The sequence below is a fragment of the Gopherus flavomarginatus genome, chromosome 6 (assembly GCF_025201925.1).
Source record: "Gopherus flavomarginatus isolate rGopFla2 chromosome 6, rGopFla2.mat.asm, whole genome shotgun sequence".
NCBI classification, from domain to species: Eukaryota; Metazoa; Chordata; order Testudines; family Testudinidae; genus Gopherus; species Gopherus flavomarginatus.
The window spans coordinates 53,500,133-53,525,911 of record NC_066622.1 but is presented as its reverse complement, the minus strand read 5'-3'; the positions used below and the strand labels follow the sequence as shown (position 1 = coordinate 53,525,911).

The 25,779-nt window shown below is 49.5% G+C and overlaps 1 pseudogene; it reads left to right on the top strand.

The window, feature by feature from the left end:
* Window positions 1-25,779, top strand: part of LOC127053869 (zinc finger protein 883-like) — a 433,432-nt pseudogene that overhangs the window by 325,619 nt on the left and 82,034 nt on the right.

Here is a 25,779-nt window from a genome sequence, read left to right as displayed (position 1 = left end):
ATTTCCTGTCAGGGAACTCAGAAGGGCCTTAAGGAAACCAGAATACAGCAGGAAATCTCCAGGGAAAAGCAAAAAAAATACATGTGCTGAGTGTGGGAAAAACTTCACTTACAGATCAGGCCTTTCTCAACATCAGAGAATCCACACAGGGGAGAGGCCCTGTGAATGCAATAAGTGCGGGAAAACTTTCAGTCGCAGCTCGCACCTTATTGGGCATCAGAGAATCCACACAGGGAAGAGATCCTATGAATGAACTGAGTGCGGGAAACTTTCAGTCGCAGCTCACACCTTATTCGGCATCAGAGAATCCACACACAGGAGGGGTCCTATGTATGCAGTGAGTGCGGGAAAACCTTCAATCGCAGCTCTCACCTTATTCAGCATCAGAGAATCCACACGAGCAAGAAGCCCCGCGAATACCGTCAGCAGGCCTGCACAACTCATAAAGTGATGATGTTGAGAAATCTCTGTATTAACTATCTCTATAAATCTTTATAACGTTGCATTGTGTTATTTTGTATTAAGTATCTTTATCTTTATGACATTGCATCCGGCATGATGTTATTTTGTAATTCATATGACTTGGCATTGTGCCTCTCTATTTTCATACAACTTTGTATTAGATCCCTATATAGAAAATTGGTAGAAAACTTTGTATCAAATGTTATAGCCCCTAAGGATAGTATAGTTAAAGTAAAAGAAAACATGTGCCTTTTTGCTAGAAGTAGAATAAGATCTTCCCCCGCACTCTGTAATCAATTGCTCTATTGACTGAATGAGGTGTGAATGAGTGAGGCTTGGAAGACACCCACCTCCAGACAGCTACAACAGTTGAAGAGGGAATGGGAGCCAGAGCAAAGGACAATACAACTTGTCAAGTGGGCCCAATAAAGAAGAGCAGACATATTGATGGCCTCAGGGATTAGAAGCAAGCACCTTTTTTAGAAAACACCCTCTTTGAGCAGCATTGGGACAACACTCAGAGAAAAGCAGCACAAAGACCAATGGACGCAGACCCAGATTTTGAATCTGGTCTAGATTTGCATAAGAGGGAAGCTGCTATAAATGCGAGGTGTCTTGCAGAAGGACCCCGGATCTCGTCTTGTCACCATCGGACCATCGATTTGGATCGGTAGAAGCCCGGCTCCACCCCTCCCCCATCTAACTCACCTGGCCAGTGCAGTTAAGGGGAGCAACTAGTTGGTAACAACAGCAAGACGGAGTGTGTTTATGTCTGTGTGTGTGCGTGTATGCATGACTGTGATATATATCTCATGTGCATATCATAGAGTATTAATTGATACCTGTATTACTAATAAATGTGGCATTTTGCCTTAATCCCCCTGAAAAGTTCCTGTACAGTACTTTGAGTAAAACAACGAGGTCCACAATACTCCAAAGAAAACAGCTGAGGACCGAAACCCCCCGGCCCTGTGGAAACACCCGCCACTCAGGACCTCCCAGCCTGGCGGAAACACCCCGCCCAGCCCTGCAGAAACAAACCCTCCTTCCCCAGTGCCGCCCCACCAAAACAGCTGTGGGTCAAAAAGGAAGGTTGGTGGTGGGGAGGTGTTACTTGATGTTAAATCAACCAGGGACTCCCAGCCAAAGAGGTGGCTGAGAGCCCTAAGGGTCAAATTAAAGGGCCTGGGGCTCTGACGACTGGGGGAACCCGGAGCTTTTCAGGGCTGGGGCAGGGATTTAAAGGTCCCAGAGCTCCTGCTGCTGAGGGGAGCCTGAGCCCTTGAAATACCAGCCTCACTCCATCCCCTGGAGCTGCCGCCAGGATTCAACGGGCTCTGTGCTGCCTGCAGCCACAGGGATCCCTGAGCCCTTTAAATCTCAGCTGCTGCCGGGATTCAAAGGGCTCTGGGCTGCCCGTGGCGGTGGGGAGCCCTGAGATCTTTAAACCTCAGCTGCGGCCGGGAATCTCTGCGAGCAGCCCAGAGCCCTTTGAATCCCAGCCGTGGCTGGCAGGCCGGCTTTAGGAAGTGCGGGGCCCAATTTGAACATTTTTGGCGGGGCCCCGCAGGGATGATTGGGGAAAAAAAAACCTTTCAGTTCTTAACAACCGGTTCCCTATAAAAAGTTCTGCCACAGTATGTATTTTTTGTACCAGTAGGGTTACCATACGTCCGTATTTTCCTCCCAGATGGCGATTTAAGAACAAAAAAGCCTGACATGTCCGGGAAAGTACAGATGTATGTTAACCCTACCTAAAAGTTCTTTTTTAAAAAGATGGGTCTGAACTAGAAATGAGCTCTGCCACTCCCTTAGGGTGTGCTAGGGTGCACATGTGTGGGTCCCAGCTCCTCCCTGCCCATCTCATTGAAGCAGGTGTGTAGGGTTACTTGCCTCGGAACTGCAGGGCACCAGTGAACATGGGGCTGGCTGGAGGTGGGGGAGGGGGAGGATGGGAGAGGTAGGGTCTGGCTGCAGGCTGGGCAAGGGGTGTGGGGCAGGCTGGAGACAAGAGGTGTGGGGTGGGCTGGCTGGCTTCAGGCAGGGCCACAGGGAGGGTGCGTCATGGGTTGGCAGGGTTGGAGACAAAGGAGTGTTGGACTGGCTGGCTTCAGGCAGCGGGGTGCGGCAGGGGTTGGCTGGAGACGGGTTGTTGCAGGGCTGAAGGCAAGGCAGGGGGTACGGGGTTGGCTGGAGACAGGGCAAGGGGTGCAGGGCTGGTGCGGGCAGGGCAGGCAGTATGGCAGCGGTTGGCTGGAGACAGGGCAAGGGGTGCAGGGATGGTGCGGGCAGGGCAGGTAGTGTGGCAGGGGCTGGCTGGAGACAGGGAAGGGGGTGTAGGGCTGGCTGGAGACAGGGGTTGGTGCAGGGTTGAAGGCAAGGCAGGGGGTGTGGGGCTGCCTGGAGATGGGCAGGCTGCAGGCAGGAACTGGTGCAAGCAGGGCAGGAGGTGCGGGGCTGGTGCGGGCAGGGGGTGCAGCAGGGGCTGGCTGGGGACGGGCTGGCTGCAGGCAGGGCAGGGGTGCAGGTACAGGGGGTACAGCCCATCCTCTATGGTGAGTGCCTCCTTCTCCTCCTCCTCGTCCTCCTCCACCCCCATCTCCCACTAGGGTAACAGCAGCAGCCTGGGGCTTGGGGGCTATTTCAAGGGCCCGGGGCGCCCCTGCTTCCACTGCCCCAGCTCTGTGAATAGCCGCGGGAACCCTGGGGAAGCGGCGGGGCTCCAGTGGCTATTTAAAGGGCTGGGGAGGTAGAAGCAATGGGAGTCCTGGACTTTTTAAATAGCCCCCAGAGCCCCGCAGCCATACCCCAGGGCTCCAGCAGCAAGGCTCTAGTGGCAATTTAAAGGGCCTGGGGTTCCAGCCCCTGCTGGGAGCCCCAGGCCTTTTAAATTGCCCCCTTGGGAAACTGGGCCACCCTGGTACAGCGCACTGGCTTTTGCTGGTACTGGGGCTTAGGTGCGGGGTCCTCTTAGGAGCGAGGCCGATTCAAGGGAATTGGTTAAATTGGCCTAAAGCCGGCCCTGGTGGCTGGGATTTAAAGAGCTCTGAGCTCCCCGCCCGCCTGCCCACAGCCTTATAAATCCTGGCCGCGGCTTAGATTTAAAGAGCTCTGGGCTCCCTGCGGCTGCGGGCAGCTCAGAACCTTTTGAATCCCGGCCGCGGCTGAACTTTAAAGGGGTTTGGATTCCCCGTGGCTACGGGCAGCCCAGAGCCCTTTGATTCCCGGCTGCGGGACGCACAGTGAGACTTCAAGGGCCGCACGTTGCCCGTGGGCCGTATGTTGTGCAGGCCTGGCATGGAGGGGCAAAATAGGTTAGAAATTTCAGTGGCCTGTCACTAGCAAATAGTAGCCACCATGGATTCTGCCAGAGGTGGCTACATCTTAACACTGTGGGAAGCAACCCTTCACAGAGACCATTTGTCTTGTGGTTTGGGATACTTCTCAAGACATGCTGCACTCAGAGTGACCCCCTCATCCTGTGCCAGCTGGAGAAAAGAAAAGGGGCCAGCCAACTCTCCCACTACCAGCTGAGAACCACTGATCCCCAAACAGGGGGAGGCCTCTGGCTTTGATGTGTATTAAATATCAGGCTGGTCTCTTTCTTTGGCAAATATCTAACAGAGCTAAAAGAGGGAACAAATGATCCTGAAAGGAGAGGGGAAAGACAATCACTGGGAAATGTAATCCCCTGCAACATCCAGAATGGAGAGCGACTCAGGGCAACAGGTTCCCCCGAAGGAAGACGTTTTTGGGATTTAGAAACATAAGGAACAGGACAAAACTTGAGAGGATTGTTAATTGACATTTGATAATGACACAGAGGGAAAACCTGAGCTTTCAGATCAGTGTTCAGAAATGAAAGACAAAGGGTGGAAATCAGAGATTTTGGATCCATTTTGCAAATTATAGAGAGGAAAGTGGAAAATCAGAGGGATTTTATATCAGTTGTTGATAGGAGGTAAAATCTGAGTGTTTCACATGAATACTTGATAAATGAATAAAGTGGAAATGGGCAACATTTGCAAACATTTTGTGTTCAATAATCTGAGAAAAGGTGTAAATCTGAGATTTTCTTATTATTTTATAATTAGAGACAGGAAAATCTCAGGGCATATTCAATTAGATATAGACAACTAGAGAGAAGTGGGGCAAATGTTTAGGTTATTTTATTTGAATCTTTGAGATTTGCAAAGAAATTGTGTCACAAACTGCATATTTGATAACATGAGAGGAAAACACCAAGATCTGAGGGGAGAGAGTCACTTTCCTGTCAGGGCCCAGTGCTCCCTCCCGCTCCCCCTCCGCGTCTCTCACTCACTGGGGGCTACAGCTGGGGCTGGTGCTTTCAGAGCCAGCCCCCCCCCCGGCCAGGATAGGAATGTGCTACTGGTAGCAGCCTGGGGCTGGACCCTCTCTATGGGGGACACTTGCTCCCCCCTCCCCTTCCTGGCCCTTCCCACGCCCTGTTGCCAGCAGAGAGTGGCCACCCCAGCCCAGCCCAGAGGTGTCCCTGTCTCAGGCCCCCCCCAGCCTCTGCCCAGTTCAGAAATCACTCGGGGGAACCATTTCCCACCTACACAAGTACAAATCACTGCAGGTGAAAATGGGGGGAAACACCCCAAACCTCAGATCTGAACTGGCCATTGCAAAGGGGAGAGAAAATGGGGCACAATGGGGGGAGGGGAACAGGGAACTTCTCAGGGGTTTGAGGGAAGGGGGTGTCAGCCTGGATGTTGCTTGTTGCTCTCTAGGGAGAAAGGGGGCAGGACAGGAGAGGAGGGGGGTCTCCACGGAGGGGGCAGTGGTAATTCCGAGGGGATCTCAGCCCTCCCTTTTTCTCCCCGCTCCTCAGGGGTCACCTGCTCTTCTCCCCTCGCCCCCCGGCCATGTCCCGGCTGCACAGACATTTTCCATCCATCCCTTTCCCAGGTCTCCCCTCTCCGCAGCCCCCACCGCACCCCACGCAGGGGCTGCTAGGTGTAATGCATGTTCAGTAGGGATTTCTCCCCTACTAATGCTGGGGTGTCCTTCTCCTATAGGTTAGTCTACTAATGATCTCATCTTGGTGCCATGTGTGTCAGTTCATTCCCATGGCACTCATGTGCTTAGACATCTGAGGATGCTCTATAGAAAAGCTCCTTGAGTGAAGTGATCCACAGGGAGTAGCTCAAAGCTCCAAAGTGCCTGGCCAGGGGCAGGACATTGGCACAGCAAGGGCGGGGTGTGGCAGTGACATCACAAAGGCCTTTTGTAGGACCTCACACTATTGGTCAAAGACTATTGGTGAGCAGGTGGTGACCTCACAGAGAGATCCTGACATCAGTCAGGGGCCAGGGGCTAAGGAAACCTCACAGACCCCTGTGGCTTTCCTTCAGCAATCTCCTTCTCCAGGTCTCTGTCTGAGGACTGAGAGAGTATTCGGGTTCACGGACATGAGCGCCAGGAGAAACCTCTTTCCAGTTTTCTCCTTCCCTTGTAGTGATTTTACTAGAAAACAGCCGTCCCTGTTTAGAAGACAAGAGCCTCCTGGAGGTGTGAAACCTGTTCAGTCTGATCCATCTGGTGAGAGTTGAATTCTAGGCATGGAAAACATGAGCTTAAGGAGGCAGAATTTTATTCCGCACCTGGGATTTTGTCCCTTAGAATCATGGGGACATTTGGGTTTGTCCTTTGTGTTTCACCTTTTCCTCCATCCACCTGTCCCTCCCTCCTTTCTCTTCATCTCTTCTTTTGTCCTTTCTCCTGTTCCCCTCCCAACACCAGGACGAGTGTGTGCGTGTGTGTTGCGGGGGAGTGCTCTGCAGCTCTCACTGTGGGAGTTCCACCCAAAAATGTGAGGCTGAAATAGTGCTCAGGCGGTCAGGGCCGGATTAACCTTTTGTTGGCCCTGGCACCAAACATATTTGTGGGCCCCAGTGTAGTCACTGTGGGCTCCGAGTGTGGGCCTGGTGGGGCAGTGCCATTGGTGCCTTCGTATAGCCGGTACTGAACCTCAGAGACATTTTTCATTTTGATCACACACCTCTCCATGACTATATGCATTGAAATACACAGCTCCCTCAGCTCGCGGGTTTTCTTATTGAGCTGTACACCCATGTGGGTTTACCAGTGTCCACAGTGAGCAGAACTCTCATAGTGACCAAGGAAACTCCCCACAGATTTATCTCTTTCCTCATTCAGATCTTCTCTAACCATGTCTCCAGTACCCCCCCATGTCACCAGTCACTGCATGTGGTTCTAGTCTCAGCTCTGCATGTGGTCCTAGTCTCAGCTCAAAGTCCTAAAGCCAGCAGACACCTGATCAGTTCTGACAGATCCCTCCCTCAGCCCCCATCCTGCCATGTGAGCAAGCCACCTGCAAGCACCATTTCCCCAAAGTGAGGACTTAGCCCTTGGGAATCTGAAGACACCAGCGTCTCTCCCTCTGCTCCCATCTACATGCTAGTCTGCTACCTGGTCACCATCACCTCTCCCCATACTTGTTTCCTTTCTACTTTGGACATGCTCCCAACCAGCTGGAAGCTCCCTCTGCAAGCCTGACCTGCTCCCGCCTTCCCTGCTCCCCCGACATTCCTTTCCTACTGGTGACCTCTGTTCCTTGGGGTTAACTCCAGTGTCTTTAGGTGCTCTAGCTTAATGGCCCCAGGAGTCATAGAGCCACTTGTAGTTTCTCTAGCTACAGCCATGGGGCAACTGCCAGAGGCCAGCCTTAGACAGCTGCAGCTACTAGCCGCAGGAGCGGAGGCAATGCCAAGGCTGAGCATGCTTGAACCTTGCAAGGACAGCACTAGGGACTCTAAATCCTCAGCACTGGCACTAGGCAGCTGCAGACTCTGGAGTTAGGCACTTTCCTCCTCTAGGTTCCTGCATGGTTACAGAACTGCAGTAAAGTGGAACAATTATCAGCTTCTGTGATTGGAAGATGTCTGGATCCAGCTAATAAGACTGTCCTACATAAATGAGGAAAGTTGAGGTGCCTTTATTATTCTTTTGTTCCATTCTTTGTTTCTATGGGGAATTTGCCAGTGCACTATCACTGTCTTCCTTTTAAACAAACAAAACTAAAAAAAAAGTGTAATGGCTGTTGAAAATAGCAATTCCAGCCCTCGTTAGCACTGTGAAGACCCCAACGTTTGTTGCTCAATTTTCTCCTACTTTTTCTACAGTAAATGACAGTGGATCAGCATATTTGATTTGGGAGAAATGAAGTAACAGCTGCCCAAATTGAGCTTGAGCATTCCTGATTTTGAGGTGTTCAGATCTGGAAGGCAGGGGCTAGATTCCCTTTATGAATATTAGATACATCTGGAAAGGAAAAGTCAATTTCTATTTTCATGGCTCAGAAGTGGATATCCTCCTGTCCTGTATCTGAAGCTGTCCAGGTCCAGTAGAGCCTCCCCTTCCTTACCTACCATTTTACCTTCTGTTGGGATCCACATACCTCCCTTGCCCAGCTTCAGATAGAGAGGGGCCCTGTCCAGTTAGTCCACCCAGTTCCATATTTGGGGGCTGCCAGGCGAGGTCACACCAGCATCACTAAGCCTGTCTGGGGAAGTCTTATGAGGGTGCTACCTGGGCCAAAGCCTTCTACTCCTTGGTCACACATCTTCCCTATTCATAGGTGGCACCCCATTCTAGCATCCAGCCCCCCAGCCACAGCGCCTGAAGTCTCACAGCTTCCCCCCTCCCTTTCCTGTTGAGAGCAGCCAAGGGAATGCTGGGAAATGTTCCTTCTCTGCTCCAAGGCAGGGAGCTGGTCACGGAACTACAGCTCCCAGGGCCCTATGGGGTCTCAGCTCCCCTACTGAATCCAGGCTGCTCTGAGGCTCCCTTTCTGCAGAGGGGAGGAAGTTACTGTTACAGGTCCCTTCAGAGCTTGGGCCTAGCACTATGGCACCATGTCAAATCCAGTACTGCTCCCAACTCTACTCAACTCTGCTGCTGGCAGGATCCCTTCCCATTCTTTTTGTTTCCTCTCTCCCCTCCAAGGAGAAGCTCTGCATTGTTCCTGTGTGGGGAATTGAACCCAGGCTGTCTGGGTGAAACCCAAGAATCCTAACCACTAGACGACATGGGACTTCCATAACACGTTTACATGTTCATATTCAATAACACAATTAAACGTAGCCATTCAAAGTAGCCGTTTAAAAGAAGCCATTCAAAAAACTTCAAAAACAGACTTCAAAGAGAAATTGCAGAGTTACAACTGATCTGCAAACTTAACACCATTAATTTGAGCTTGAAGAGGGACTGGGGGTGACTGGCTCACTACAAAAGCAATTTTCCCTCTCTTGATATTGACACCTCCCTGTCCATTACTTGGAGAGAGCCACATCCACCCTGACTGAATTAGCCTTCAACACTGGTTCTCCCCTTGTATGGTAACTCCCTTTACATCATGTTCCAATATATATTTATGCTTCTATCTGCAATTTTCACTCCATGCATCTGAAGAAGAGGGCTTTTTACCCACGAATGCTTGTGTCCAAATAAATCTGTTAGTTCTTAAGGTGTCACCGGACTCCTTGTTGTTTTTGTGAAATAAAAGCAAAATGCACTCTAAGCTGATCTTAACCCTTTCAATGCCCTTACAAACTTAGATGCTTCTCACCACAGGCCGGCTGGTAGCTTTTCAGCCAGGCTCTCCCCTTTCATCAGCGCTTCAGTTGCTTGGTGTGGGGGTGTCTGTAGATGTAGGTGGATGAGAGAGACAAAGCATGGCAAATGTCTCTGCTTTTATCATGTCCTTTCTTCCCTCTTGGCTTTGCTCCCCCTTCAGAGTCCTCAGTCAGAGTCAGAGTCAGAGCATCACTGCGTCTCTCCAAGCAAGTCTGAGCAATTCCCCTGGGGTGTCCTCTTGCAGGTAAGTGATTGCACTGTAGCTCCCTTGCTGAACAATGGCTGTTGATGGGTTGTTTGACACCCTGTCCGGGTGTTGGTTACTTTCCTTGCTGTTGTCACTGGGGAGCTAATATTTGGCTGACTCCCCCACCTTACAGCATAGTGATAACCACACTGCACAATTCTCATAACTTCATATGCATGAATGGTAAACATCTATGGGTAGAGAAATGACTTTCAGCAGATCATATCCTTTCCCCTGATACCTTACAAGGCATGCTCTGTATATAAGATTATGATTATATGAAAATGAGGAGTATGGGGGTTACAGCACACTCCCCCAAAGGTACAGAATGTCACACTGAGATTCTATTTTCATTTGTTATGTAAGAGCATTAAAGAGATCCAGTGACTGACCAATGGCATTTTCAAGTGCTCAAATAGCAAGCGCTGTTGGTCTCTCATTGGCCATCAGCGACTGAAGATATGGTTTAATGAGCCAGAGCTTCAAGGCGAGGGTGGCTCTGTCCACTGCCTTCCGTTGCGCTGCTGGGCACCAAGTCCCTCGCTGTCAATATGTGAAGCTGGGATAAGAGAGTGGGGTGGCAAGCGGTGGTAGAACTTTTGCCACCAGGGTCTAGCTGTCTAACTTCCTCTTCGTACTGCTGGGCCCCCGTTGCCTTCAGGTAACACAGGAACTAAGGCAGGAATAGGGTGAGAAAGCAAGTAAAGCCGAGCACGGAAGGCAAAAGTTAATCTTATCTTCATGGGCAGCTCGCAATGACGTCCTTTTTCTGTGCCACAGCTGACAACAACATCCCAGACAGAAAAGTAACAGGCCAAAAAGAAACCTAGCAACTGCTGAAACAGTTCAGTTGGAAGCGTGCTAGACTAACAGGCTCTTCTATCCTCCTTTATGCACGGGCGGGATGTTTTCTGAGAGTGCAGCAGTTCCTTTAACTGCCACGAGTCCCTCATTTCAGGCTATGCAGCAGGAAAAGACAGCATGGGCTTCTGCACCGAGTTGGCCCACCTGACCTTTCATTCTTCTCTTGCTCTTTGTCAGCAAGGAGAAGAAAAAGAAGCTCTCCCTCAAGCTGGAGTCACACGGGCGAGGTAAGGACGACTTCCTGAGTGCTGGCTCCAGTCCTCTGCCCTGCCAGTTGACCTATCGAGGGGCTACCACCACATTCTCTAGATTTGTATATCGGTCTGTGCCAGAGTGAGCAACAACCCAGTAGATGGAGTTTCTGTAGTGTAGTGGTTATCACATTTACCTAATACGCAAAAGGTCCCTAGTGCAAAAACATTCTGGCTTCCTTTTCTCAGATCCCCTTGTTGTTCAGAAAGGGCACTCCTCCTATTGGCCTGTCCCTGGGATAACTCCAACCCTTGCGTGACAGAGGATGCTGACAGCAGTGGAGAAAGCACCTTGGTGTCAGGCTGGAGAACCTAGATTAGTTAGGCCAGTCACCATTTGGAGGCTTGTGGCTTGGCCACCTCTGCTGTTGAAGGTTGGCCTACAGAGGCTCTCACTTCCTGCTGGGCTCCTTTGCCTGACTGGCCAAAGGAGGAAGTGAGGCAGGAATGGGGCAATAGAGGAAAGTTGAGCTGAGGAAGGCAGGGAAGAAGCTGTGTGGCTAAGTGGGGTTAGTAGAGCACCACCCTTCATTCTGCAAAGCCTGGGGAGGTGTGGTTGGCTGCTGGGAGGTAGAATCCTGTGCCTGCCTCTTGGCTTCCCAGGAGTGGCTACTTGCAGCCCAGGAGACGAAGGGAGGTTCTGGGTGAAAGGAAAACAAGCAAAGCTGAGTCCAAGTGGAGAATGACGGCTCCTTTATGGGCAATCTGGGGGCATGACTGATGGTTCTAGAGGTGAAGGCTCGGCTGCTTGTGAGCAACTGGGATCCAGGAAACCCCCACCTGCCCTTCTGAGGGCTGAACCCATGGAGGTGCGGTTGGCTGCTGGGAGACAGACCCCTGTGGCTGCCTGTTGGCATCCCAGGGATGGCTCCTTGCAGCCCAGGTGAAGCGGGGTACTGGGGAAAAGGAAAAGCAGCAATGGTGAGGCTGAGTGGGCTCCTTTCTGGCCGAGATGGTGGACTGTGGTGAGTCTGGGAGTTGCCTGTAAGCCATAAGTGGACGTAGTGCAGTGAAAACTGCTGCTCCATTCTGGCCGACCTGGGGGCGCCATGGATGACTTGGGAGTGGGGGCAGGGCGCTGGCTGTGAGCAAATGGGATCCAGGAAGCCCCAGCCTGCCCCTCCAGGGGCCGAGTCTTCTTCTCTCCTGCCATGAGGACCCCGACCTTAAGCCTGCCCAGCATGTGTTTAGCAGCTCGAGCATTAAGCCTTCCTGTGTGCATAACTGAACTACGCCCTAGTGTTATAAGGTGTAAAGTTTAGATTGTGAATTTATCTTTAATTTCCATGGTAATTTACTTTGATCTTTTATTCCTACCACTTATAATCCTTAAAACTCCATCTTTCTGTAGTTAATAAATCTGTTTTATGCTCTACTTAAACTGGTGTATTTTGCTTGAAGTTCTTGGGAAATCTCAGCTCCTTTACAAGGCTGGTTCATGTACTATTCACAGTGAGGGAGGGGTGGACCCTGTGTAATAAACTCACACTGATCAGGCTTCTGATTAAGGCAAGATGGTATGATCCTGGGGTGCAAAGCTGCAGAGCTGTAGGGGGGGCGACTTTCTATCATTAGTGTTATGAGTGGCTGCAGAAGCATTCATGTAATTCAGTTGGCTGTGTCCCTACCTACGGATGTCTGTGTAAGTGCAATATCTGCCAGAGATTCACAGCTTGTCTCAGCATCACATGTGTGAGAGGGAGCCCAGGTGGTGGGACAAATGTCTCAGGGGTCCCACTGTTCAGTTGCATCCCATAGATCCCATCACAGACTTTCAACAACCACAGCGGGTGCTCACTGAGACAGAGAGAGAGATGCCAAAATAGTGATCTCCAGTGCCAGCAGACATCAAACTATCAGAAATTCGGTGAACAGAGAAGACCCTGCTAGTGGAAAATGCCTTTGAAAAAGGCCCTTCTGTCCCCAGCTGTGGTCGTACAGTGCTCAGTGCTCTGCGTTGTGGCCTCAAGAGTCATGGATGCAAGTTGAGTTACGATGACCTTTTCCTTGTCTCCACATTTCTTAGGTGCCTCTTCCAACACTTGTCAGAAAAAATGACCGGTTTCTTTTGGAAGCATTTGCACTGCAAGGCAGAGGCAGTCTTCTCTGCTTCTTCAAAAGATTGACCAAAAAGTGGGAGGAGTGGACAGATTTGGCAACGCACCACTGGGTGCTGCATCTCTAACCTCTACTTTACCTGGCAAGTGCCTCTGGGACTTTTCTCCCAGCTGCTCCATTTTTCATCAGTGACAATCAAAAGGAAGATGACATGACATCTGTGTGTGGACATCCCCAGCAAATCACAGGGACGTGTGGTGCTGGCTTTTGTGTTGCAGCAATTGCAGTCAAAGCAAGCACCATGCCAATGCCAGTCACAGCAGCCTTTTCATCAACTCCAGGCTTGTGATTTGATTCTTTCCAATGTTTCTCTCCAAAGAAGCCTTTTCCTTAGCAAGCAATGACTTGGATACCAAGGGAGGTCTCTTCTGTTTCCTAGAAAGACACAGGAAAAGGTGAGCAGAGGAGACAAAACCTATAGAACAAGGTAATACTGGGAGTTGAACCCTGGATCTCTTGTTTACTAGACAGGTGCTTTAGCCACCCAAGCCATGGTGCCTGCCCTGAGAAAATACTTGCAACTGTTCCCTTTGATGGTCCAGGACAACACCTGCAAATTCCAAACTACAGACATTCCCCATTTCCCTCAAGACTTGCACGGAGGAACTGGCAGGCCAAGCCAGGATCTTCTGGTTACTAGGAAGACACTTCAGCCAGCTCTTCCCAAAGATCACTATCTAAAGACCTTTAAACAGCCTCTGTAGATGTTCACTGACAAAGAGATGCCAAAATAGAGTTCTCCACTGCCTGCAGCCATCACACTACCGGGAGTTCTGCGCACAGAGAGGCCCCTGCTGGTGGAAAAGGCTTTGGTAGAGACTCTTCTGACACCAGCCTGTGCTCATATACTGTTTAGCACTTTGTGTTGTGACTTCAGCATCCACAGATGCCAGTTGAGTTGGGGGACATTTTTCCTGTCTCCACATTTGTCTAATGGCTCCTTTCAACACTTGCCACCAAAAAGACTTGTTTCTTTTGCAAGCAATGTGCAGCTAGGCAAAGGCAGTCTTCTCCATTTCCTCAGAAGATCACCAAGCTGTGAGGAGAGAAGACACATTCAGCCAAGCTGGATGCTGAATCTCCTCTTTGTTCAGCAGGTGTCTGTGAAGGACATAAATCTCCACCATGTAGAGGGCAAGAATAGGAGTTTATTACACACAGAACTGGCAGAGTGTCACCTTGCTTATTAGGCTCAGAGACACTGTTAATTGATTACAATAGAATATATAGATTTTCCATGGGTGGGGGAAAGAGACGGGGTAGGGAGTTCCAAACTCTGGGATAGGTTTTGCAGCAAGACATGATAAGCACAGTAGCCAAAGGTTAACAGCTTACATAATGTCTCCACCCATGGTCTCAAGTTAGCAAGTTAACATTTCATGAATACTTTGAAAAAATGTTATTAGCATAAAATATCTATGCTGAATTCTGATTTCAGGTCCATAGGAAAGGAGCAACTCCTTTGATTGTCCTCCAGGTACATTCCTAGGGTTTAAAGCAAAGAAACAGTGAAAGTATATGGCAATAAAGATTGTTTTCTGTGTGTCTTAAGGCAAGGCACTGGTCCCTGGGAAGGGAGGTGGAAGGATGCCATATCTTATATTGACATCTGCCAACTTTTCATAAACTCAAGGTTGGATCTCTGCGAAGAACGTCTCCCTACAGAAGAGACTTACACAATAGGAACAGGGATTCTTTGTTCAATCTGCAACTCTGAATAAGATACAATTCTTTAGTTCTTAGCTCCAACACCTGGCAATTTGCTGACCAAGCCTATCTTAGCAAGCAAGGCTTTCTGTTTACCCAGCTTTCTTTTAGCTGGTCACTATTTGCTAGGCTTCTGGTCCCTTGTTTACACTCTGGACTTTGGGTCTGGAAAAGAGCTGGCACAATCCATAGACCAGGTTGTTATATAATATGCACATGAATTTTAACCCTTCACATCCAGTAATGGCAAAGTTCTTGGTTCAGGCTTGTAGCAGTGATGGAATAAACTGCAGGTTCAAATCAAGTCTCTGGAGTCCATCCACAGCTGGGATGGGTCATTCAGTCCCTTGTACAGAGCTTCAGTTTGTAGCAAAGTCCCTTCAGAGGTATGAAGCAGGACTGAAGACAAGATGGAGACGAGGCATCAGCCTTTTACAGTCTCTTGCCATGTGGTCTTTATTTTCTTTGTCCCAAGGACACTCTATCCAGCACGTGGCATAGAAAAACCTCTGAGTTTTGTCAATAGGCAGGTCCCTGCATACCTTGCTGAGCCACAAGGCATATCTACCTTCTCTCAATGGGTTGATTGTAGAGCTGATGGTCCTTAATGGGCCATCAAGCGGGCTAGGCAGAACTGAAACAAACTTTTCTGGCTGGGGTGTTCCTCGGAAGCATAGCACAAGTTTGAATACAGACAGCATAGAGCCAATATTCATAAAGTCAACTACAAAAATGGTACACATCTAGAGATAGCATAATTATAATCAGCCAATCAGAACCTCTCCATAGACCCCTTTCACAACAACCTTTCTATCATATTGGCTGCAAATATAGAACAGTGGTCACAATGGTGATCTATAAAGTTACAGATTATGTCAATAACATCACAGGAGGTGACACGGCATCAATGAGACTGATATTGGAATACTGTCTCCAGTTTGGGTGTCCTCATTTGAAAAAGATACTGTGAAATTGGAGCTGGGGCAGCAAAAAGCCACCAAAATGTTCTGAGGGCTGGAGAAAAATGCCTTCTAGTGAGCTATTGAAAGAGCTCCATCTGTTTAGCTTATCAAAAGAAGATTGAAAGGTGACTTCACTGAAGTGTTGAAGTGCCTTAATGGAGAGAAAAGATTGGGTATTAAAGGGCTCTTGAATGGAGCAGAGAAAGACATAACAAGACCCAATAATTGGAAGGTGAAAAGAGACAAATTCATATTACAACTAAGCCCCAAATAGTCAACAGCGAGGATGATTCACCATAGGAACAAGCTACCAAGGAAAGTGGTGGAATCTCCATCCCCTGAAGTCATTCAATGAAAACTAGATGCCTTTCCCCCAGAAGTAGCTATTGTGTCATGCAGGAGGCCTGTGATATGCAGGGGGTCAGATAAGATGCTGTAATGTTCTCTTCTGGCCGGAAAATAGACTAATTTTACAGATACTAGTTTTCGGAAAAACTGAGTGTAGCATTGGGAGCAGCATCTGAAGTTTTACTGTCTAGCCAGCTTACTGCCTAGAACGAACGCTCCTTGAGTGGGGTGACCACAGTTAGTAGCTCAAACCTCCAAAGGGCCTGGCCAGGGAAATTGATGCTAGCCTTGGTACATGGACGCACACCGCCGAATTAATGTGCTTAGTAGGGGCCTGTGTCCTCGACTTTATACAATTTCCAGAGCGTTGCACTGTGGGTAACTGTCCCATAGTTCCCGCAGTCTCCCCTGCCCATTGGAATTCTGGGTTGAGATCTCAATGCCTGATGGGACAAAAATAGTGTCATGAGTGAGTCTGTTTAAATGTCATCACTCAATCCTCCCTCCATGAAAACAACAGCAGACAATCATTTTGCGCCCTTTTCCCTGGATTGCCCGGACAGACGCCATAGCACAGCAACCATGGAGCCCGTTGAGCAATTTTTCACTGTCACCGTATGTCTTCTTTATAGTGCTGACAGACGTTGTACTGCAGTGCTACACAGCAGCATCCCCTTGCTTTTTGCAAGTTAGCAAAGATGGTTACCAGCCCTACTGTACCGTCTGCTGCTTTGCAAGTTGACAATGACAGTTACCAGTTATACTGCACCATCTGCTGCTGTCATGGGTGCTCCTGGCTGTCCTCGATGGGGTCAGCCACGGGCTTATGGACAAAAATAGGAATGACTCCCCAGGTCATTCTCTTCTTTAAGTTTTGTCTAATGGAGAGTCAGTTCTGCCTAGATTATCAGGCAAGCCTACTAAAGAACCAGAGGGGCAAACGGGCGCTCCGGGTCAGAGCCCTAGAGATCCCACAGAAATGATGCGCTGCATTCCATTCTAGTGGGTGCCCCTGCAACAACCCTACCCATTCCTTCCCTCCTCCCCTACCCCTCCTGGACTACCATGGCAGTTATCCTCCCATTTGTGTGATGAAGTAATAAAGAATGCAGGAATTTAAAACACTGACTTTATTGCTTCTGCAAGCAGGGATCAAAGTGGGGAGGGGAGCGCAGCCTCCAGCTGCTATGAATGAACCTGGGAGTCATTCCCATCTTTGTCCAGGCACCCCCGGCCGACCTCACCGAGGCCAGTCAGGAGCACTCACGGGACGACGATGATGGATACCTGTCCTACTGTACCGTCTGCCGTCCGCAAGGGAAGGGAAGGGGATGCTGCTGTGTAGTGCTCCAGCACCACATCTGCCAGCAGCATCCAGTAGACATACAGTGACACTGAAAAAAGGTGAGAGAGGATTTTTTTCCCTTTGTTTTCATGGGGGCAGGAGGCTGGGGAACGACATATACTCTGAACAACCCGCGACAATGTTTTTGACACTTCAGGCTTTGGGAACTCAGCCAAGAATTCAAATGGTTTTTGAGGAGTGCGGGAAGTGTGGGAAAGCTACAATCCTCAGTCGCCCCTCCCTCCATGAGCGTCCATTTCATTCTTTGACTTTCTGGTACGCTTGTCTCAGTTCCATCATAGCCTTGGAGATTTTTTCAAATGCTTTGGTATTTCGTCTTTTGGAACGGAGTTCTGATAAAAACAGATTCATCTCCCCATACAGAGAGCAGCTTCAGTATCTCCCGAACAGTCCATGCTGGAGCTCCTTTTTGATTCTGGGACTGCATAGTCACCTGTGCTGATCAGCACTCCACGCTGGGCAAACAGGAAATGAAATTCAAAAGTTCACGGGGCTTTTCTTCTCTACCTGGCCAGTGCATCCGAGTTCAGATTGCTGTCCAGAGCAGTCACAATGGTGCACTGTGGGATAGCGCCCAGAGACCAATACCGTCAAATTGCAGGCACACTAACCCTGATCTGACATGGCAATACTGATTTCAGCACTACTCGTCATCAAGGAGGAGTACAGATACAGGTATTAAGAGCCCTTTATATCAATATAAAGGGCTTCTTTCTGTAGACGGATGCAGGGTTAATGTGACATAAACTCGTAGTGTTGACCAGGCCAGAGAGAGCAGCAGGTTTCCCTTTTGTTTCCTGCTTTCGTTTCCTTGACTAGTTTCTCCTCTGCACCAACTTGCTGTATTTGTTTGTGAGTCTGACTAGCTCAGTGGGTAAAGTATCAGACTTTTAATCTGAGGGGTCAAGTCCCTGGTCAGGTAATAAACTACTCATTATATCTTAAAAATTTGTCTTTCTGGAGTCTTCTTTGATGTTTTTTCTCTTCAGGATTTTGCCTTTTGTAAGAAGGGCCTTTGTGTGTGGGGGATTGAAGGGGCAACTTCCTGACAGCCCCTCTGTCCTTGCACGCTGGAGGAATAAAGGCCTCTGGGCATATAGCATGTTCCTCCCCTGCACGCACACACACAAAATATCCCTATGGGATTAGAATCACCTGCTGCCTTCCCCTGTTCTGCTGGATCCCCAAATGAGGATACTCTTCAGCCTAAAGCCGTGTCCCCTCTTTGCCCAGTGCCCCTCAGTCCCAACCCTCAGTCCCTCCTATGCTCACTGCTCCTCACTCCCAACCAGAGCCTGCTCCTCTTCACCCTTCTCCTCTGTTCCAACCCACAACCCCCTCCTATTCCCAGTGCCCCTCAATCTCAACCCACAGCTCCTTCCTTCCCCCCAGCAGCAGGTGCTTCAGACCCCCTCAGGAAGATTTTCTTGCAAGGTTTCGTGTATGAGTCTTCATGTGGATTTTACAGTAGGTTGGGAATATGTTGGGTTGCTTGCCAAAATGATCACTTTTGGCTGGTGTTGGATTCCCAGTCTCCTTGTTATTGGGACAGGAGAAATAAAGGGTTGTTGTCCTTGTTGTGTGAATCGAGGGCAGCAGAACTGTGCTTGGCAGACCCAGATGGAGGGACTCACCCTCAATTCAATGGCACTTGCTAGGCAGGGGACATTGGTTCCAAAGCCAAGTGGGCTGGGGCCTGAGTCCTCATGCTAAAATTTATGTGTTAGACCAACTTTAGGACAGGGTGGCTGTGGAGGGGTGAGTGAGTCCCTAGACAACATAGTGAGTACGGTGCCTTCTTATTTTCCCCCTTTTCCACCCAGGATGGCAGATGAACTCTACAGAGGCACCTCTGGGCTTGCACTGACTAAGGACAAGAGCTGTGAGTGGGGTGCAGAGAGGAGATGGCTCATGTTAAATGACTTTTGGTTCCTGGACTTACGAACCTTAGGGAGAAGGACACTGCCCAGCTTATTTGTGGGTGGGTCTTTTCCTCATAGTTTAGGTTTATGTGTTGGGGCTGCTGACATGACTTCTGCTAACCCTGGGCTTGCATTGCAATGTAGACGTACCCTGAGAGTGAAGCTATACTGAGATAAAGTCCCTGTGGCCTGGCTGGCCTGGATGATCTGATTTGGGCTCCTGGGGCTCAGGTTGTGAGGCTAAAAACTGCAGTGTAGACATTTGGGCTCAGACTGGAGCCCAGGCTCGGAGACCCTCACCCCTTGTGGAGTCTCAGAGGCTGGGCTCAAGCCCAAGTGTCTACACTGTAATTTTATTACCCTGTCGCACAAGCCCCACAAGCCTGAATCAGCTGACCCAGGGTTTGAGAATAGTGACTTGGGTGTGCTAATGGCAGTGTAGACATAATGCTAGGCTATGTCCACACTGCAATGAAACATCAAGGGCTGCCCCATGCCAGCTCCGGCTCCTGGGGCTTGTGCCGTGGGGTGGTAAATTTGCAGTGTAGACATCTCAGCTCAGGCTCAATACCGGGGTCTGGGACCCCACAAGGTTGGGAGGGAGTTTAGCAAGCAAAAAAGGTAAAATGGCAGTGGAGTATTACCGTGGACTCAGTGGCATTTCTCCATTGGTCTGTCTGCTTTGGGGCAGGGACAATAACACGTCCTGCTGCTTTTGTTGTTTCAAAGGGCGGTTTAGGATTTTCATTCTCAGACACTGGGCACAAAGCAGGACTCAACCCTCAATGCAAATTAATTGAGCTTCCCACAGATTCTGGCAGCCACAATGAGCATTTGGTGCGAGAGCTCAGACCTGCCCCTGTCTCAGAGGGAGTGGGTCAGCTGCGAGGGGACTGGACCACTGTCCTATCAGCTCTTATCTCCCAAACTTTCAATAACTCTATTATCAGTGTCTCTGAGCATAATTTAAACCGTAAGAAAAACCACACTGGGCTAGGCCGAAGGACCATCTAGCTCTGAATCTTGTCTTCTGACAGTAGCCAATACCATGTACCCCAAAAGCCACTCCCCTCGGGACCTGAACCCAGAATCTTCTGCTTATAAGGCAAGTGCTTTAGCCAACGAAGCCATGGTGCTTGCATCTGGTTAAAATACAGTGTCTGACCACCTTCGGTCGGCAGCTCGTGGCTGGTGTACACACTGCAATGCCACATCTGGTGACAAAACTGCCCTGTTTTGGTAACAAAATAAAACCACTTCGATGAGAGGCCTAGAGCTTTTTGCAGCAAACTTAAAGGGACAGAGTGCCAGTGTAGATGCTGCCATTCATTATATAACCATAACTGGCCTCCTCCAGTATCCCATAATGCCTGCCGTGAACTCGCCTGCCCTGCATTCTGCTACAGAGCCATGGGACCCTCCCCTTTCATAGCTCTGGGAAGTTCTGACAGCTAAGCCTGCTGCTCTGCTCCAGCAGCCAGGAGCAAGTCTCTGCCGTGGATGCTGCTCTCTCTTGCCCTGCAAACACAGAGCAGATGGCAGGAGCTTCCTTACAGTGGGGGCGGTGGGGCATTGGCATCTGAACTGTGACAACCCCATGATACCCCTTCCTTCGAGGAGGCTTTTACCTTCTAAACAGGGACAGCTGTTTTCTAGTAAAATCACTACAAGGGAAGGAGAAAACTCAAAAGAGGTTCCTCCTGGCGCTCACGTCTGTGAACCCAAATACTCTCTCAGTCCTCAAAGAGAGACCTGGAGAAGGAGACTTGCTGAAGCAAAGCCCCAAGGGTCTCTGAGGTTTCCCTGGCCCCTCACCCCTGTCCTGCCTTGCTGATGTCAGCGTCTCTCTGTGAGGTCACCACCTCCCCACCACCTTGGACCAATAGTCTGAGGTCCTGTAAAAGGTCTTTGTGATGTCACTGTCACACCCCTCCCTTGCTGTGCCAATGTCCAGCCCCTTTCCTGGACCTTTGGAGGTTTGAGCTACTCCCTGTGGATCACCCCACTCAAGGAGTGTTCGTTCTAGGCAGCAAGCCAGCTAGACAGGAAAACATCAGACGCTGCTCCCAATGCTACACTCTGTTTTTCAGAAATTAGTCAACTTTATGGCCGTAAGAGACCATTGGAGCATCTAATCTGATCCCCTGCATATCACAGGCCTCCTGTATGACACAAGAGCTACTTTGGGGGCAAAAACATTCCAGAAAGGCATCTAGTCTTCATTAAATGACATCAGGAGATGGCGAATCCACCACTTTCCTTGGTAGCTTGTTCCTGTGGTGAATCATCCTCATTGCTGAATTTTTGCGCCCTATTTGTAATATGAATTTCTCTTTTCACTTTTCGGCCATTGGGTCTTGTTATGCCTTTCTCTGCTCAATTAAAGAGCCCTTTAATACCCAGTCTTTTCTCTCCCTGAAGGCACTTCAACACTTCAGTTAAGTCACCTTTCAACCTTCTTTTGATAAGCTAAACAGGTTGAGCTCTTTCACTACTCACTAGAAGGCATTTTTCTCCAGCCCTCAGAACATTTGGTGGCTCTTTGCTGCCCCAGCAGAGCAGTTTGCAGGGACCACTGGAGTGGTTCGTGGAATGGCTGGTGGAGTGGAGCGGCTCAGACTCCCTGCTTGCAAGAGGGGAAGTATTGCCTCCTAGAGGCACCCAGGGGGGTGATGTGTAATTGTCCCAGGTCACTGGGTGGGGGCTCGAGCCAGTTTTGTATTGTTTTATTGAAACAGAACCCCTAGATACTGAACCCAGCCCTTGTTTCTGCCAACTCAGAGGGGCAGAAGAGTTACAGGAATTTATCACACAACCCTCCCTGTTCCCATGGGGAGAATCTAGGGAAGGGGGAGTCATTCCTCACCTGTGCTCCCAGAAGAACTGCTAGGACTCCTTCCTGCCAGCTACTCACTCCTGGATTCACCCTCAGCTCCTGGGATCTTTCTGCTCCAAAGGCTCCAGAGGCCTGGGGTTGGGAGGGCGTCACTGCACAGTCTGAAACACAAGGGAGGATTCTGGAATTGAAGGAAGGAGCAAAAAATGGAGAGGAAAGAAACAGAGAGAAAACGCCTCATCTCTCTCCCCTCCCCGTCCCAGCAAGAAATGTTACCAAGGTTCAGCGTTAGGGGAAATGGTGCCCTGGGTAAAACTTAGACTTTGGCACTTCCCCATCGCCCCTAGACGATCCCCCTCTCCCTTTACCCCCTAGCTCCGGCACTCCCAACCCTTGTGCCTCCTTCACCCCAACTCCTGCCCCCTCCTGTGCCCTAACCCCTACACTGTGTCCCCTTTGCCCTTAACTCCCATACTCCCCTCTTGTGCCACCAACCACTGCCCCCTCCTGAACACCCTTGACCCCTAACCCCTGCACCCCTTCCTGTGCCACCAGCCACTGCCCCCTCCTGCACCCCCTTCACCCCTAACCCCTGCACCCCCTCCTGTGCCACCAGCCACTGCCATCTCCTGCACCCCCTTCACCCCTAACCTCTGCACCCCCTCCTGTGCCACCAGCCACTGACCCTCTCCTGCACCCCCTTCACCCCTAACCCATGCGCTTAGTATTTAAAAACTCCTTCGTGTCCCTATCTCTGTTGGCCTTAGATTTCTCCTCCTATCCGTTTTATTACAACTCAGATGAAGTGGCCCAGTGGTTAAGGTGATGGACCACTAATTCGTTGTTCTCTGCATGCTTGGGTTCAAAACTTATTCTCACTAGATGCATTTAGTCTTGACTCTTCCTTTATAGACAACCATCTCCCCACTTGGTACAATAACAGACACAACAATGTTGCTTCTTGCAAACAAAAACCTTCTCAGAAACTCCAACACCCCCCCCCCCGGCTTTAAATAAAATGTCTAAATCCCAGATTTCTAAAAAATGTCTCTAGTTCTCTATTTCGTAGTTTTTATCTTAAAAGCTAATGTTTCCTCAAGCTGAATAAGGCAACGCTTCATAGGAAAATGTTAGAAATGGTAGGGGAGAAATAGGAGAGGAAAAAGCCCATTTTCTCAGGAGATACAAACTCGATTCCCTCCTGTCTCTATCACCAGTGGATTTTGCCTCCCTCCTTCTGAGGTGTAAATAAAATAAAGAGGAGACAAGGTGGTTTGGCACAAACAAAGGTAAGTGTAGTCAGGGTAAAGGTAGAGAAAGCTGGGGGAACAGGGGAAAATGCAAACTTAATGAATACAATGAAACAGTGACTGGGTTTGGGAGCTTAACGCTCAGGCCCATAAACCCTCCCTTGGAAACTAGAAAACACTAAACAATGCCCCAACACAGAAACTTTTCCCCACTGTTCAGGTGCAGTGGATCCCAGGTGCCGGCGCGACGCCCAGTACCTTCCACTCTCCCGCTGATTTAGAACCCTTGAGGAGGAGCACTGGGGAGTCCAGACGACGGTTGGGTTTCGTTGCTGGCACGGAGGCCCTCTGGGATGCTGGACACCAGGAATGCAGGACGGCAGGAATGGGGGTGACAGGCCTCCTGTTCCTCAGTCTCACGGTGGGACCGAGGGGGTTCTTCACTCTCCAGCTTGGGAGCACTGTGAAGACACGACCGTGGACGGGTGACTCAGAGATTCCCTCCTTCCTCATCACTGCACAACTGTTATCTTTTGTCTGAGCCAGGTAGAGTTTATCTTCATCACGTTCTATCCATCCACTTCTCAAAGTGTCATATGATGAAGCATTCTCCGTTGTCTGTGCTTGGAGATGATGCTTTGACTTCTTCAATCCTCTATCAGAGTCGCTATGAGTGGAGATGAAAGTGTCAAAGACCTGGGAGAGGAATTCAAATGGATCCCAAACACAGTGCGATCATTGGGAGTTTAAATCCCAGGTTCCATCTATTGGAAAAGCCACTTCTAACAAGGTAGCTGTTTTGTCCCCCATTATGGCACAAGTTTGAAATATGGGCAGCATAGAGCCAATATTCATAACATCAACTATAAAAATGACACACATCTAGAGATAGCATCATTATAATCAGGCAATCAGAACCTCTCCATATACCCCTTACAAAACAACCTTTCTACAATATTGACTGCAAATATAGAACAGTGGTCGCAACGGTGATATATACAGTTACACATTATGTCAATAACGTCACAGGAGGTGACATGGCATCCGTGAGACTGATATTGGAATAGCTTTCATTTTTGGTGTCTTCATTTGAAAAAGATGTTGTGAAATTGGAGCTAGGGCAGCAAAGAGCTATCAAATGTTCTGAGGGCTGGAGAAAAATACCTTCTAGTGAGCTATTGAAAGAGCTCAACCTGTTTAGCTTATGAAAAGAAGATTGAAAGGTGACTTCGCTGAAGTGTTGAAGTGCCTTAATGGAGAGAAAAGATTGGGTATTAAAGGGCTCTTGAAACTAGCAGAGAAAGGCATAACAAAACCCAATGATTGGAAGGTGAAAAGAGACAAATTCCTATTACAACTAAGGCACAAATAGTCAACAGCGAGGATGATTCACCACAGAAACAAGCTACCAAGGAAAGGGATGGATTCTTCATCTCCTGATGTCATTTAATGAAGACTAGATGCCTTTCTTGAATGTGTTTGCCCCCAAAGTAGCTCTTGTGTCATACAGGAGGCCTGTGACATGCAGGGGGTTAGATTAGATGATCTAATGGTCTCTTCTGGCCAGAAAGTCGACTAATTTCTGAAAAACTGAGTGTAGCATTGGGAGCAGCGTCTGATGTTTTCCTGTCTAGCCGGCTTGCTGACTAGAATGAACGCTCCTTGAGTGGGGTGATCCACAGGGAGTAGCTCAAACCTCCAAAGGTCCAGGCCAGGGGCAGGACATTGGCACAGCAAAGGAGGGATGTGGAAGTGACATCACAAAGGCCTTTTGCAGGACCTAAGACTTATTGGTCCAAGGTGGTGGGGAGGTGGTGACCTCACAGAGAGATGCTGACATCAGCTAGGCAGGACAGGGGTGAGGGGCCAGGGAAACCTCAGAGACCCCTGTGGCTTTGCTTCAGTAAGTCTCCTTCTCCAGGTCTCTCTTTGAGGACTGAGAGAGTATTCGGGTTCACGGACGTGAGCACCAAGAGGAACCTCTTTCGAAGTTTCTCCTTCCCTTGTAGTGATTTTACTAGAAAACATCCGTCCCTGTTTAGAAGGTAAGAGCCTCCTCGAAGGAAGGGGTATCATGGGGTTGTCACAGTTCAGATGCCAATGCCCCACCGCCCCCACTGTAAGGAAGCTCCTGCCACCTGCTCTGTGTTTGTAGGGCGGGAGAGAGCAGCATCCACGGCAGAGATTTGCTCCTGGCTGCCGGAGCAGAGAAGCAGGCTTAGCTGTCAGAACTTCCTGGAGCTATGAAAGGGGAGGGTCCCATGGCTCTGTAGCAGAATGCAGGGCAGGCGAGTTCACAGCAGGCATTATGGGATACTGGAGGAGGCCAGTTATGGTTATATCATGAACGGCAGCATCTACACTGGCACTCTGTCCCTTTAAGTTTGCTGCAAAAAGCTCTCGGCCTCTCATCGAAGTGGTTTTATTTTGTCACCAAAACAGGGCAGTTTTGTCACCAGATGTGGCATTGCAGTGTGTACACCAGCCACGAGCTGCCGACCGAAGTTGGTCAGACACTGTATTTTAACCAGATGCAAGCACCATGGCTTAGCTGGCTAAAGCACTTGCCTTGTAAGCAGAAGATCCTGGGTTCAGGTCCCGAGAGGAGTGGCTTTTGGGGTACATGGTATTGGCTACTGTCAGAAAACAAGATTCAGAGCTAGATGGGCCTTCGGCCTAGCCCAGTGTGGTTTTTCTTACGGTTTAAATTATGCTCAGAGACACTGATAATAGAGTTATTGAAAGTTTGGGAGATAAGAGCTGATAGGACAGTGGTCCAGTCCCCTCGCAGCTGACCCCCTCCCTCTGAGACAGGGGCAGGTCT